General features: G+C 27.7%; 2 long non-coding RNA genes across 2 annotated transcripts; both read left to right on the top strand.

The window, feature by feature from the left end:
- The first annotated feature begins 2568 nt into the window (after positions 1-2568).
- Positions 2569-5506, top strand: LOC136077959 (uncharacterized). The gene is made up of 5 exons (XR_010637404.1): positions 2569-3857; positions 3930-4489; positions 4683-4875; positions 5129-5276; positions 5426-5506. It is a non-coding gene; the product is annotated as an uncharacterized LOC136077959 (long non-coding RNA).
- Positions 5507-14642: 9136 nt separating this feature from the next.
- On the top strand, positions 14643-15993 carry LOC136077958 (uncharacterized). Its single transcript, XR_010637403.1, has 3 exons — positions 14643-15252; positions 15555-15617; positions 15703-15993. It is a non-coding gene; the product is annotated as an uncharacterized LOC136077958 (long non-coding RNA).
- The last annotated feature ends 265 nt before the right edge of the window (positions 15994-16258 follow it).

The raw sequence follows: 16258 nt of genomic DNA, 5'->3' as shown, positions 1-16258 counted from the left end.
GTTTTTTATTTACTTATAATTTTATTTTTTATTTTTTTGCTATTTACGGTATCATAATTTGTGTCATAATTTTTATTGGTTTGTAACATTTCTATTTGTCTGTTAATATTTCTCTGTAGTGTCTTCAAATTTTGATTTTGTATTTATATCCGGAGTTAAATTGTAGTTTTATCTCTTGAAAATGTAGTATGTTAACTACGAAACATGTCAAGATTAAAAAATATCGTGTTTTTCTTTAAAATATGTTCACATTTATTGCTATTGCGTTGCTCAAGAAATATATATATATATATATATATATATATATATATATATATATATATATATATATATATATATATATATATATATATGTATATATATGTATATATATTTACAGCGGTGGCCAAAAATTAAAGACCACTCTTTTTTTTTTCAAAATTTATTTTTAACCTTAGTATAATTTTATTTTGGTAAAAGGTATCAAAAAAAGAAAAACATTTTTAGAAAGAATTTTTATTGTATTTTATATTTATTATAAAAGAATTTATAATTTTTTTACAAAATAATGTTAAAAAATAAAAAAACTGGCTAGTGAAAAATATAAATGGGAAAAAAAATTGGACAAAATTTTAAGACCAGTTTCAAAAATATTTCAAAATTTCGATTTACCTTTCTTTGTTGAGTCTACCATCGAATAAATGAAAAACGCCTACTCCACAGGCACTCATATAGGCCCAAATGCCTATTGAACCATTGCCTTGTTTTGTTCGTTTTAAAATGCATGAGTCATCGAACCGCTCGCTTGGAAGTCTACGCAACATTACGCGACCTTTTCTGTTGTCTACCTCAACGTTCATTTCATCACTAAAGACCACAGGGCTCCACTGATTTGTTGACCAATTTTTATGTAGTTTGCACCACTCTTTCCTGGCAAATTTTTGTTTTTTATTTAAAAGTGGTTTTTTTGCAGCAGCACGCCATAAATAATTTAAATTGTGGAGGACCCTTCGCACAGTTCTAGGGCTTGCTTTCAGACCATTTGACAGTGTCCATTTCGTAGACAAGTCTGTAGATGATGCTTGTCTGTTTTCTTTCATTAATCTCACTAACGAGCGAACATCACGGTCATTTGAAATTATATTTCTTTTCTGCTATTTGTCTGATGCTATAGCCTTCTTCTTTTAATACAAGAGCCGCGTATCTGTCTTTTTCTTCGATCTTTGCACGCATTTTTGCAATAATTTTATATCCTTATTGCAATTTTTTTTTTTATATATATATATATATTTCGTCGTTAATAGTATTTACAATAACAATGTACATGAATAAAAACAATATATGACCGGGGCAAAAAGAAGACAAAATAGTTGCCTTATCACTAAGCCCCGTAATAAATATACCGTAAATTACAATGCTAATATAAAACCGTAAAAGTTACATATGCAATAAATTATTTTTTTTATTAACGCTTAAGTTTACTTTACTTACTAAAAAGACCAACAATAAAGAAGAAAAAAACAAAAAAACAAAAAAAAGACAAAACAAAAAAAAAAAAAAACAGAAACAAGACTAGAGGCAAGATTATTTAGCATATTTATGTATTTGAATAAACAATCTTAGTAATAAACAATTATTATTACTAAATTATTAATAATAGTACTCTCATTTTAAACGCTTCAGAAGAAATTTAGTTCATTGTCGTTTAGTAAAAGATTTTGCTTAAGTTTAGTTTTAAATTGATTAAGCGAAGAAAGTGTTTTAAGATCATTATTTAAAAGTGTATTCCAGAGTTTAGGTCCTCGGTTTGTGATTGAGTATTTAGTGGCAGAATAGTAGGTTTTGGATTGAGTATAGTTATTATTTAAAAATCTTGTGCTGCATATATGATTTATTTTTTTAAATAAAGAGTTGAATAAATATGGTGCCATTTTTTTATCAAGTTTAAACATAAATATAAGAACATGATAGAGATTTAATTTATAAACATTTAGAATATTAAGTTTACTAAAAAGTATTTTTGAATGAGAGAAGCGATTTTCATTTGTAATAATCCTAATAGCGTGTTTTTGTTTACATAGAAGTTTACTTAGCTTTGTAACATTGGTGCTGCACCAAGCAATGTTAGCATAGTTTAGGTAGCAGTGTATAAATGAAAGGTATATGTATTTAAGACAAGATTGGTTTAAGAACTGTTTAGCTTTATACAATATACCAATATTTTTAGAAACCTTATTCTCAATAACACTTATATGTTCTCTCCATTAAACATTTTCATCGAGTATTACGCCCAAAAACATTAAAGATATTTCCCTTTTTATTATATTTTCATCAATAAAAAGATTTAGAAGTTTAAGTGGAATATTTTCTTTTTTATGAACACGATGGAATAATGTGTATTTAGTTTTAGTAATGTTTAAAGATAATTTATTGGCTTTAAACCATTGGGTTAGGTTATCAAGTTTTTTGTTAACTGTTAAAAATAAAATATTAATGTCTTCATGAGAATAAAAAAAATTCGTATCATCGGCGAATAATGTTGTGTTTAAAGTATTAGAAAATTTATATAAGTTATTGACATAAATTAGAAACAAAAGGGGCCCAAGAATTGATCCCTGGAGAACACCGCTTGTAATAATCATATTATCCGTTTTACCACCATCGTAAGGAATATATTGCTTCCGATTAGATAAGTAACTTTTAAACCAAGCCAAGGTAGAATTTTTGATGCCATAGAACTCGAGTTTGGACAAAAGAATTAAATGATCGACAGTATCAAAGGCTTTACTTTTAAGAAAGAATAGAGTCTATTATACATAATTCGTTCGAGAACTTTTGAAATACATGTAAGAACAGAGATCGGCCTATAATTAGTAACGTCACTAGGATCGCCTGATTTGAAAATAGGGACCACCCTAGCAATTTTTATTTTTTCTGGAAAAACTCCCTCTTTTAAAGATAAGTTAAAGATACACAAAAGCGGGATTGTAATCAGTTTTATTGAACTTATAATGATGTTACCACTTATATTGTCGACACCTATACTTTTTTTGGGCTTAATCGAAGAAACTGCGCATAGTAATTCTTCTTCAGTTAGATTATCATTAGGCATAATATTAGTTTTATTAGAGACTAAGTATGCATCAAAGTTGATCTTAGAGGATTCAATTTTTGATGCTAAAGACGGACCAATATTAATGAAAAATTTATTAAGTGCTTCAGCCACTAATTTTTTTTCTATAACATAGTTGTCTTTGAATTTAAGAATTTTCGGAAAATTATTTCTCTCTGGATTATTTTTACCAATAACTTCGTTAATTATGCGCCAAGTACTTTGAGGATCATTTGAATTCAAAAAATAAATGTTTATTTGATATCGAAACTCAGGTTTCGACATCAAATAATAGGTAAGTAGTCTTGCTGAAGTCTTGTTGTTTAGTTTTAGTCAATATGTAAAAAGAATCAGGTTTTATTGAGAAAATAGTTTTATTCTCTTATATTTGCTTTCTTTGATAATAATCTAATTGTGCATTTAGTATTAAAAATGTACAAAATTATTTCTATCTTTTATAATACGATTTTAACAATTTTTTTCCTGCCAAGAATAAATCAACATCCTTTGCAATAGCATGTTACAAGTTCTGTTTCATAAAAGAAACATTCAGGAGGACTTGAAAAATGTTTTCTTGTTAATTTTGATTTAAGAAGTCAAAGTACTCCACTATGAAAATCTGTAAAAATACAATTTGAAGTGATGCTTCCAGAAGTCGAAACAAAAAAAAAATCATTTCAACATGTGCCTACTACTTCAAATATCTCTCAAAGTTCCTCTAAACTTAAAGATGGTGGGGCAAGTTTTGAAGAAATGTCTAATAAACGTAGGTTTAAATTTTTTTGTTTTATGATTTAAATTTAAATTTTTCATTTATTATTTGTTTGTGGTTTATCAGAGTTCCGGTACGTGTCTTTGATGGAAGCAAGGTCAATCCAAGAAAATCAAGCTTTGATCTTGGAAAAACTCGACAAACTTTTAGAGAGTGATATACATCTCACACCCGAATGCTCTGAAGAAATAAAAAAATTAAACTCTTATTTTGAATTTGATGAAGAAGAATTGAAAATAGAAGAAAAAGGTTATACAAAAATGAAGGCAAAAAAAAACTTGAACTTTTATTATTGTTTGCACTATATTATAGTGCAACTTATAATAAGTTGTCACATTCTTTCCAGTACCATTGAATATTATATTGCAATTGGTTGATCACTATTGTCAAAATATGAAAAAAATAGCTATGTTTTTTGACTAAAACTTACAATATATAATATATACAATATATACTTTTTAAATAGAAATTGCAATTAAGGTCAATTGGTGGCAGGAGTGTGAGAAATTCAGTCAAGAATGGTTTAGATGCGATGCTTACAAGATCTATGAAGCAACAGTTCAGCAAAGATGGCCTAGAAGGCAAACGTGCTTTTGTTAAGACAAATCATTACAAATGTTTTATTGGTAAATTTTGACTTTTTTAGTTTTTATAAGAGCTAAAAGTATTATATTTGAAAAATAGTTTAAAATGTTTATGTTGTAAGGTGTTGTTTTATTATATAAGGAAAGAAATTACTTGAATTAATGAAGTTTTTCAATTAAATGATGTTGCAAATAAGAAATTTTAGTTACAAAAAAATTATGCATTTTTTTATAGGAGCAATAGTTGATCCAGCGAAAGACGATTTCACTATAAGTTCTGTTGATTACCTTATTGATGATTTATTAAAAAGAGCTGTTAAAAAAGTGGTTGTCCCAAACACACCCGAACAATGACCTCATTTAATTAAAAGATTATTCAATAACTTTTATCGTTTGTGAAGTGTATGGTTATGTTTTTAAATTTTTGGGTATGTGAATATAGCAATTTGTTTTCTTTTGTTGATCATCATATGGGCTATTTAGTTTATAAATAGTTACGCCAATGTCTAACAATTCCAAAAGTAAACTGTTGCCTTAGAGAAATATTTCTGAAAACAATCTTTGATGGAATTTGATTTAATGACATAATTGACTTTAAAGTCCTACATTTGAAATTATTAGCATTTCGACATAAGTTTTATTAAATTATTTTTATACCTGTACTTTTTTTGTCTGATTTAGCTTAATAAAATGTGAATTCTCTACCATAAAGGCGTTAGTTATCATAAATGTTGTAACATGGTAAGGCTCCCCAAATAATGGACATTATTTTACTTAATCGTCTAGAATAACCAGTCATCTAACTCAGAAAGAGCATGCTTAAATAAAGGTAAAACAGCAGTATCACTTTGAATATGTTTCATAAAAATAAGTTTGTTAATTTTTGTAGTTATAAAAATGTATGATTTTTCATTTCTACTTCTTAGGTTTAGTTTCTTAAATTTATTGTATGTATAGTTTCTTTTTTTTTTTTTACAGATATCGTCTAATGGTATTAAATTTAATCAGGCAATCAAGAACTCATTATACATAGTTAAGGTATATTTTTTTTTATTTTCTGTCCGAATAACTATTTGATTTTAAAAACTATATGACAATTATTTTGAAAGTTTAATTTTTTTAATGGGCTAGTTGATCATTACAAAACTACGAATGGTACGATCACTGATAGTAATAGTAGTGCTCAATACATCAATTTATTTAAATTATCTATCTATATTATCTATTAATTTGATAAAATTATCAATCAGCAATAGTAGTGTTAATATTTTTTTCGTTTGGTAATTTGTTTAAAAAAGATTATACCACTTCGAGTGTTATTCATTGCAGTATTTTACCCCAATCCTCACATACGTACTTACATATGTGAGTACGTACTTTGTATTAGTATTATAGTGTTGTAGTACATAGTATCGTAGTTGAATTTTAACACAGTAGTATATACTACAGTGTATTTAATTGAAAATATTAAACAACTGTAGAATTTCTAATCAATACGTAGGTCAACTGAACGACCAAATAAAGTCTAAATGGGACAAACATAAGACGTCTATATGACGTCAAATGGACGTTCTTTGGACGTCCATTTGTCATCATAATTTAGGTCCATATAAAGACCGTTTCGGACGGACGTCTTGTGTTACATTTGGCACGTCAACCGGACGTCTAATCAACATCTATAATAGACGTCCATTCGTCAAAAAAGACGAGTTTTGGACGTCTATAAGACGTCCCCATGTCCACAGGGATAAATATCTTGTCAGAAATCCAGTACTCTATCCAAACCTCCCCGACCCCCTCCCCACGACCATTACTTTTTTAAGGTTTGTAGAAGCCTTTGCAACAAATGTTTTTAAAATGATTTTGATTTGATAGTCAAACAATAAATATTTAGGCAAGTTAGATCTCGAGAAAACTCCACAATGAAACATAGTTTGTCTCTGTGAGAAAAGTAAAAAAGTAATACATACAATATTTTTTACCAGTATTTTCATGCATTTACATATATAATTCACAAAAATGGTAGATTAAGTAAAAGAAAAGAGCATCAATTGCTTATCTCTAATCATTTGATAGAGACATTATATTTATTGACTAGTCACTTTAAATTAAAACACCTTCAATCTTATAATACATTACTTGTTTTAGGTCCCAGTAATGGTAAGAGAATATTTAAACTTTCTTTAAATTTTCAGCTTTTTTGGTGCTTGTTTCACCTCCTGGATTATTGTAGCCTGCACCAAACACTTTCTTCTTCAGTTGTTCAGTGAAATCAGTCAGATGTAAAGACCACTCCATCAAGATTTGACTTTAAGATTTGTCTGTATTGAAAATATTTTTTACTTGTTCTTTGATAAATTTAAAAAAGGAGAGGAATATATTTTGTAGATACATTCTTTGCTGTAATGGCTCTGAATTGACCGATGGTTGCAGTTTTCATCATCCGGGTGAATACGTCTGTTTTTACAATAGAAAGTGGTCGACTGTCCTCAATCACCCATTTAATAATGTCAACAACAGTTCTTATTTCATTGATGACAGTGACTTCCCATTCTGGTTTGGTAGCCTGTTTTCTACCTTGCCGAGTCTGTGTTGGAAGTGCCATAAGTTCCACTTGGTCCAAGCTGTGGCGATGTTGGTGTACCTTTTTGTGTCTGTGGACCCTCTTTTTTCCTCTTTCTTGCGTTTGTTCAAAATCTGAGTCTTCAGAGGCAAGCTTATCAAAAATGTTTGGTATTGTTGATTTTTGCTTGTTTTTTATTTCTAATTGTTAATATAAATTCAAGTGAACTCTTTTCAAATGGTTCCTTAAAGGACTTGTGGTGCTTTGATTGATTAAGTATATTTTGCCACAGGTTTGATATTTTGCCTTATTTTCCTCCACATTGTTGAAGAACTCTCAAATATTATATAGCTTAGGCATCTGAAAAGAAAAAAAAAGTGAAGTAAAAAAAAAAGAAACGAATCGGATTAATTTTGCCAGATCAAATAAGACGAATATTTCGCATTATTTATTGAATTTAAAATCCACAAAAACGGATCAGATTTTTAATAATTACTTTTTGGATTAAAGTTCGAAAACACGGATCAAATTACATTTTCGGTTTATAGACTTTTTATTGAAATATTTGCCTCAGTATATCTTTAATATTTGCCGTAATAAAACGTGATAGTTCTTGATGCATGGAAACAGTTTCCGAACTGGAAAGAACTAATTATTTAAAAGTTATTTGAAAACTTTCCTTAATATTCGTCTTAACAATAAATGATATTTTAGAGACACGCATAAAGTTTTCAATAAAAGAACTAATTATTTGCCTTAATTGTTGAAATGAACGTTACAGTTTTTAAAACTAGTTTTTTTTCTATTTCTATTTTTATTTCTATTTATATTTAAATTTAAGTAGAGGAAATATGACAATATAAATTTAATCGGACCAATCCACTAATTAAAGCAATCCGCAAAGCGAATTAATTCGCAAAGGAATTCGATTCACACAAAAAAAAACCGCAAAAATTCAGTTTGAAAAATTTTTAACTTTTAAATCAAAATAATATAATAATGGCTTACCGTATTAAATGTAAGTGAAGAATTCTTGATCTTGACTTGTTGATCTAGACTTGTTCATCTGTTGAACGAATTGTTGTAGGTGAAGATTTCCAAATAGGACTGATTGAAAATAAAAAAGAAATCCACTATTTATAGGACGCGCACATAATAAAAATGTAATTTTTTTAGACCGCAACATTAAAAATGTGACGCGACGTGATTCGAATAATTCGCTAAGCGAATTAAAATAATAAAAAATAAAGAAAAGAGTTAATTACTTTGAAAAGTAATAAAATTTAAAAATATTTATATAATATTAAGATTAGTATAAATTATATTAAAAAAATTATGTCAGTTACAATTGAACAAAGTAAGAAAATGTTAAAAAAAATGTTTAAGGAGTTTAAGAACGAAACTGAAGACATGATTAAACAACAAGAAGACATGATTAAAAAGCAAGAAAAAATGTTTTAAAGCATAAATTTGAGCGCAAAAATTTTATACGAGCTTTTGGACAGAGTAGAAACACATATCAGTGCAAAAAGTAAGAAAATAAAATCGATGGGAAAAGAAGTTGAAGATATTAAAGTAAGTTTAAACTTTCATGAACAACTTATTGAAGAAAAAATTAAGAGTGTCATTATTTCACAGGATAAGTGTAATTCAATAAGCGTTACCCGGAATAATGAATCTGTATTTACTAAAACTACTAACAAACTAAGAGAGTTAGAGGATCGAGCCAGGCGAAATAGTTTGAGAATCGATGGAATTAAAGAAAGCGAAAGTGAAAGTTGGGATAACAGCTAACCAAGGTAAAAAAAATTTGAAAATTATTTAGGTCTAAAAGATATTAAAATTGAAAGAGCACATTGAATTAGTCGTAATGATTCAGTTAGGTCAAGAACTTTAATTATAAATCTTCTAAACTTTAAAGATAAAGTAGATATTTTAAAAAAGACCCCTAACTTAAATGGAAAAAAATATATATATATAAAGATTTTTGCGCTGAGACAGTGCAAATTAGGAAGGTACTAAGAGAACAGATGAAATTGGAACGAGCGGCAGCAAAATTTGCAAGCATTTTATATGATAAACTCATCATACACGATTGGGCTGAAATGAAAAGTAAAAATATGAAATCCTAATAATTTAATATCTTCATTTTCATGATTATTTTATTTTAATTTTTTAAAAAGGGATGATAATCTGCTATATAGTTTTAATACTGAGAGTGATTATGACAATTTCAATAAACAAAATTTGAAAGTGAGTATTATTCAATCTGTGAATCAATTTCTTAGCAAAACAAAAAGTAGCAATAGTTTTTTAATTTTAAATCTAACATTCGAAGTAAAAATTATATGTATTATAAATATTTTATTATATTTGTCTTTGGTTTATATTTTTGTTATATTTTGTCAACGACAAAAATTGGGCAAGATGATAAGACTATTGTCTTCTACTGCTCCAGTCATATATTTCACGGTAAAGTGTTGTACAAACTTATATTAATAATGACGAATATATATATATATATAAAAAAAAAAAAAAAAAAAAAAGGATAAAAACTTTGATAATCTAAAATTATTATTGCATGATCTAAATCATGATTTTTAAAATAATTAATTTAATGGAAACGTGGTTGAAAAGCAATGAACTAAGTTCTAATTATGAGCTAAATAATACGTGTCACTTCACCAACCGCGTAAAATCCACTTTGGCGGTGGTTCTTTGTTATCTTTGTTCACAAATCCATGAATGATCTTAATGTTAACGAAATAGATTGCGAATCGTTATGCATTGAAATAAATAATAAAGCGACCAAAAATATTATTTTTATTTCTATTTATACAAAACCAGCTGTAATTTAAATTTATTTCAAAGCCATTTGAAAAAAATTTTAAGCAAAATTAACGTTTCAAAGAAACACGTGTACTTAACTGGTGATTATAATTTAAACTTGTTAAATCATACTTCAAATGTAAATGTTCAATGTTTTTTCGATACGCTTTTTCAGCATGATATAATCCCCACAATAAATAAATCTACGAGAATAATTTAGACCTCGTCGACGTAACTAGATAATATATTCGCTAACAATTTTCATAATTGCTTCTTAAAATCGGGTTTAATCAAAACCGACAACTGATCATTACCCACTATTCTTAATTACAGATAATATAATCCTAAACCGTTCTGTCTCTAAATCAACAACCTTAATACAACAAATCAATAAAAACTCTATATTATACTTTCGAAATCTTTTATCTGATAAAACTGATTGGAATCTTTTATTACAATCTCAAGATGCGAATAATGCGTATGAATTATTTTCGGCACAGTTTTATAAACACTATGATTTAGCATTTCCAGTTTAAAAAAATTATAAATTCTATTTCACTTTTAAACCCATGGATGACCGAAGGTTTGTATTAATCATCAAAGAGAAAACAAAAACTTTATTAAAAGTTATTTCAAACATATAAAAATGAATTGAATTACAAAAAATATAAAAACGTGTTTGAAAAAAAAAAAATTTACACAAAAAATAATATTATGCAAAGTTGTTGGAAATAACGCGCGGAAACACACAAAAAACGTGGAATGCGATTAAGCAAATAATTGGTAAAAATAAATGTCCAAAAAACAATTTGTCACAAAAAGTTTTAGATGACGGGGGAAATGATTTACAATAAAGAAGCCATAATTAAAAAGCTCAACAAATATTTTTTTGATATTGGCAGGGTTAGGGTTAGGGTTAAAATCGTTAGCTGATAAAATTTCAAAATACACCTCAAACTTTCAATCTTATATGAAATCAGCCAATACATCTATAAAAGAAGTAAAATTAAACATAAGTGAGTTGCGAAAGGCCTTCAACTATTTAAAAAGTTATAATTGCGCTGGCAAAGATGAAATTAGCGTGAATGTTGTTAAAGCAGTGTTTGGTATTATTGAACCGTCACTGTTTTACATTTTTAACCTTTCACTAAAATCTGGAATTGTTAATTAAAGTTAAATTGATTCGTAGAAATTTTTCGGATTAATAATCCGAACAGCAAAAAGAATCCGCAAAAAATAGAGTTTGCTATTAGTTTGTAAACTAATTTTCGGATTATGGTTTGTAAAATATTTAACGATCAGATGATTTTAATCCGCAAAATAAATCGGATTGACTTTTTGTGGATTTTACGAACTGAATCGTCGATGCCTACAAAATATACAGTAAAGTGTTAATTGTGGTATATCTGAATTATGTTGTGTTTCAGCAACAACATTTAACAAATCCTGGTCAATAACTGTAAAAATAGAATCAAGCTCGTTTTAATGCAACTTAGAAATGGGCTCAAAATGATTTAAATATTTTGAACTTTCAGCCATCATTAAAGTTTGTTTTAAACCTCATGTACGCGGACCATCCGATTTTTAATTTAAACAATGAAATCAATTAAAAACGGCCTGCGTTTCCAGACTATTCTTTTTATGACTATGTTTAAATCAGCTTGATGAAGTCACTCTTTTAGTGATCTCACGTTTCTCCTCAGCGAGGGCTATAAATATTTGGAAGACACATCTTACCTCAATCTCCAGACGGCGGAAAATCTTCTCAATAAAGACGTTAGTAATGTAGTTACCATTTGCTTAAACGATACAATTAAAGCTGCCGGCCACAATTTGAACGATATCAAAGCGGACCACATTACAATCAGTGAGAGCGGAGAACATTGATCACAGACTATATTGAGAATACTCCTTATTAAGGATTTAAAGGTGTGGTAGCCTACGAATTTAAGCTGAAGTGTCTTGCTGTCTTAGCGGACTTTACTATAAATGAAGCGAATGGTGCTATAGACTTTTTGATGTTAGACCGTTCTGGATAATGTAGCATGTTTTTAAATTACAAAGGTGTTGAGAACAAAAAAGTTTTTAAAACTTTGCACGCATCTAATACTGGGCATCAATCATGCAAAGGATTAGGTATTTCCTAACACCGAGCAAAGAATAGGAGTCCAGAAACCGCTAGACATATCTGTTGGACAGAAAGCATTCACGTTTCTGTTAACTTCAATACCCACTCTTGGACAAGTTGCCGTAGCCGTGACGCAGTGGTAGCGTATTTGCCTTAAAAAAAAAGGATCCGTGGTTCACACCCCACCTCTGGGCAAATTATGAGAAGTTGTTTAGGATAGAGGCGTGAACTTCTTATTAAATGCTCATCTGCGGTGTTCTGTGATAAGACCGTAAGAACTTCTAAAAAATATTATTTCATATTTCTTATCACAGGTTTTTATTAAGAATAAAAAAAGTTCCGTTAGACGCGATATTTTGGCACGTAACTTTCACGTAATATAGTAACCTGGACGAAGTCACCTAAAATACACGTGATTGAAACGTGCATAAAACGTTGCGTGCCTATTAGGGTAATTGTGTACGGTATTAAAACCTGTGATAAGAAATATGAAATAATATTTTTTAATATATTATTTATTTTTTATAGTATAGTTTTTGTATTCATTATATTAGTTATAATTATTTTACTGTTATGATGATATAATTAATTTTTATTGTAGTTTAATCATAATTAAAAAAAAAAATTGGTCAATATAATATCTTATAACGCAATGCATTTAAAACAAAACTAAATAGTCCAATATATTTTAAGTTGTAATATCTAATATCCAAACTACATCAAATTAAGTTAAATAAAATAGTACCAAGCGTCCCTATTTGCCACACAAATAAGATTAAACACAAATACAAGGTATGCTTTTTTCTACTTTATGATATAATATTTTAGACAGGCGAATTTGTCCATTTTGCTTACTTAATTTAGTACAAAATAAGTTATGTTATAACGAACTTAATATCAAATTAAGTGAGCTACATGGACAATTTATAAGTTCTAGCAGAACTTATTCTTGATTCTTGAGCAATAATAATGTCTGTAGAACTTCTGCATACATTATTGGTCAAGAGTCGATTAGATAAAAACCAAAAAATAAATTTTCTTCTATTATTTGGTTTTTATCAACAAGGTTCAAGAATTTATCCAAGATAATATCAATAAAAAAATGTGTTATGTTATTTATTATTGATATATGTATACATTATTATTATATACTTTATCTTTTTGTAATATATGACATCTTGATCTTGTGCTTTAGTTGTTAAAAAAGGTTAATACTTATTTATTTCATTGTTTTATATTATTTAAACATTATATGATTAATATATATATTTGAATTGTATTTATGAAATTATTATTGTATATATTATATGACTTTTGTTGCTATTGTTATTATGTACAATATAAAACAGGTTATTAACGCGGATTTGTTCAATTTTTCCCCACAAAAAGATCATTATGATGATATTGTATTTGAAACTGCATTATACTTATCTTTCAATGTTGACAACCTTCCAATATGTAAAGCAAGTTTCTCTCAAATATAGCATTGCTTTTTTAAAAAATTGTTTCATGATTTAGATCAAAGAAATAACAACACCAGAAAATCTTGTAAGACTTGTGTTAAAAGTATGTGATTTAAGATAATTATTTAATAATCATATTATTTAAGTTTTTATTTGTTTCTTTTTAGCTAAATTTGGTGTCGCTAGCTATTATTAGAGAAAATATCGACTTATTCATTAGTTAAAGTTTGATGCATGCTCTTACCCAGTTTCCTTCTTCACGTTTCAATCATGTATATTTTATGTGACCTCGTCCAGGTTACAATTTTACTTGATTGAAGCATGAAAGTTACGTTGCCAAAATTATGTGTATTTTGGATCTTTTTTTATTCTCAATAAAAACCTATGATTAGAAACTTGAAAAGATATTCTTTATTTTATTTACTATTTTTTTATAATTGAGTTTCAGGGATTATTGGGATATTCCCGGAATACCGGATATTTTTTTGAAATTCATCTTTTTCCAAATATCCGAAAAGTTTTCCATACATACAAGTTAAAGTATATATTATTGTCATCAACTTGGCTGAATGCAAAATTAAGAGAAAAATTAGGGGGAAAATATTCTGAACTTTTTCAGGATATTTTCCGCAAACAATTTTCCAAATATTTTAAATATAATGATTATATGAAATATGTAGTTTATATATTCATTATTGTAATTACTTTTTATTATACTTTTATAATAATATAATTATTTTGCATTGCAGTTTTATAATAATAAGAAAAGTATCAGGGTATAAGATATCTTATAACATCGCAATGCATTTTTGACAAAAATAAAATGTCACATATATAATATTTTATTTAAACATATTATATTATTTTGTTTCTAAGTTTTATCAATTTAGGTTTAATAAATATATTACAAAGCTTAGTTCAAAATCGTGTAACGTTATGACAGATAATTATCATATTGCAACATGCTAAAGATCAAACCCTAATACAAGTTATACTTTTTTTTCTACCCTATTATATAATATTTTAGACTGTCAAATTTGTCGATGTAATTAATTTAATAATAAATAAGTTATTATACCTTATTTAATATTAAATTTATTAAACTACATGACAAATGATAAGTTCTGCATAAAATATTATTGACTAGAAAGATCCAATGGTATTGTTATATTATTGCCTAGAAATATTATTCTGTAGTAAGACACGATAACCTTTTAACTTTTAAAGTTTGAGAAATTTTACTTTTCCCTCACTTCGTCTTCTTTTGTGATCGCACCCTGTAGCAAGAATTTAATTTAGTTCATATCTTGTTGGAGAATGCAACTTGATTCTGAGTTGAATTTTCAGCACTCTGTATTTATTGGTGACCTAATTTGACAATACTTTATTATACATACTTTTAGTTTTATACTTAATATATTATATACAATTAGGGGTAGATGAGGCTCCTTAGCCGTTTTGAATGTTTCCACAGCAAAAGGAGCCTCAAGACGAAAATCTAACCATAGGTAGGAAAATCTTGACATAAAATCCCACTATAATGTTGTGTGGTTATGTGGTAGCTACAACATTTTTAAAATTTGTTATAATTTTTCTGTGTGCATTCTAAAATTTCATTTAATGTTCAAAACTTTGTAGATTACTCATTTAAAGCAACTTCGTGGGCTGTCACCTTTGCATCTAGTGAGTTAACAATGTATGAACAATGTTAATGTTAATGAATGATGTAATTGTATGAGCAAGTTAATGCAGAAACAAGTGCAAATATAAGAAGATTGAAAACAAAGAAAACAAATTATTTAATCAGATGTTATCACATAAAGTGAGTACAGGTCTTTTTCTAATCACACGCATCAGTTATTAACTTTATATATAGATATATATTTATCTATAGACAGATATTAGATATAGATATATATAGATAAACAATATTTTTTTAGACTTGTATTTTTTATTTTGTACTTTTTCTTTTTATTCATCTGTCGACTTTTTTGTTATGCCTTTTTTTATTAAATCCTTATTTATTTTTTAGCAATAAGAGTAAAAAATTAGAAGGCAAATGACTTTTTTTATTTTTCGGCATTGTATATAGTGTTGTTTTCTTAAAATTATTTAATGATTTAGATAAAAGGAAACAGATAGCAACACTAGAAAGTCTTGTTCCCGCAATTGTTAGCGACTCACCAAGTAAGATTTGTTTTAAAAGTTTGTGAGTTAAGATAATTATTAAATAATCTTATTATCAGTTAAGATTTTATTTGTTTATTTTTAGCTAAATCTGATTCATTAGATAAAGTTTGATGCGTGCTCTTATAGGAAAAAATATCGACTGTTTCGTTAGATTTTGTTTGAAGAGTGCTTTTATGGGAGAATATATCGACTGATTCGTTAGATTAAGTTTGAAGTGCGCTCTTTGTGGATCGAAGCGTGCTCTTCGTAAGTTGCAGATCCATGACTTTGTACTTATTACTTATTGGATATAAGGAGGATATTTTAACAAAAGTGCAGCTTTTATTACAAATTCAAAATGTTTATGTCAAGAACTAATATACTGACTAATAAAACCAAGTAATTTAATACGTATTAAATATTTCCTCGACGATGAGTGTTTTTTCTTTGCACGAATCCAAACACTTCGTTTTTATAAAGCATAATTATTACTTAAATATTACGTGCCAAAATTAACGTAAAAAGCACGTCCTGTATACAGTTCATGGGGACCAAAAAGTCACCTAAATATCACGTGCCAAAAGTAACGTGAAAAACACGTCCGTAAATCACGTGAATTGGTCTTTTTATGGGGACCAAAAAGTCACCTAAATTTCACG

The sequence above is a fragment of the Hydra vulgaris genome, chromosome 03 (assembly GCF_038396675.1).
Source record: "Hydra vulgaris chromosome 03, alternate assembly HydraT2T_AEP".
Taxonomy (NCBI): domain Eukaryota; kingdom Metazoa; phylum Cnidaria; class Hydrozoa; order Anthoathecata; family Hydridae; genus Hydra; species Hydra vulgaris.
Note: the sequence above shows the minus strand (reverse complement) of the source record. Positions and strands in the feature narration are given on the sequence as shown.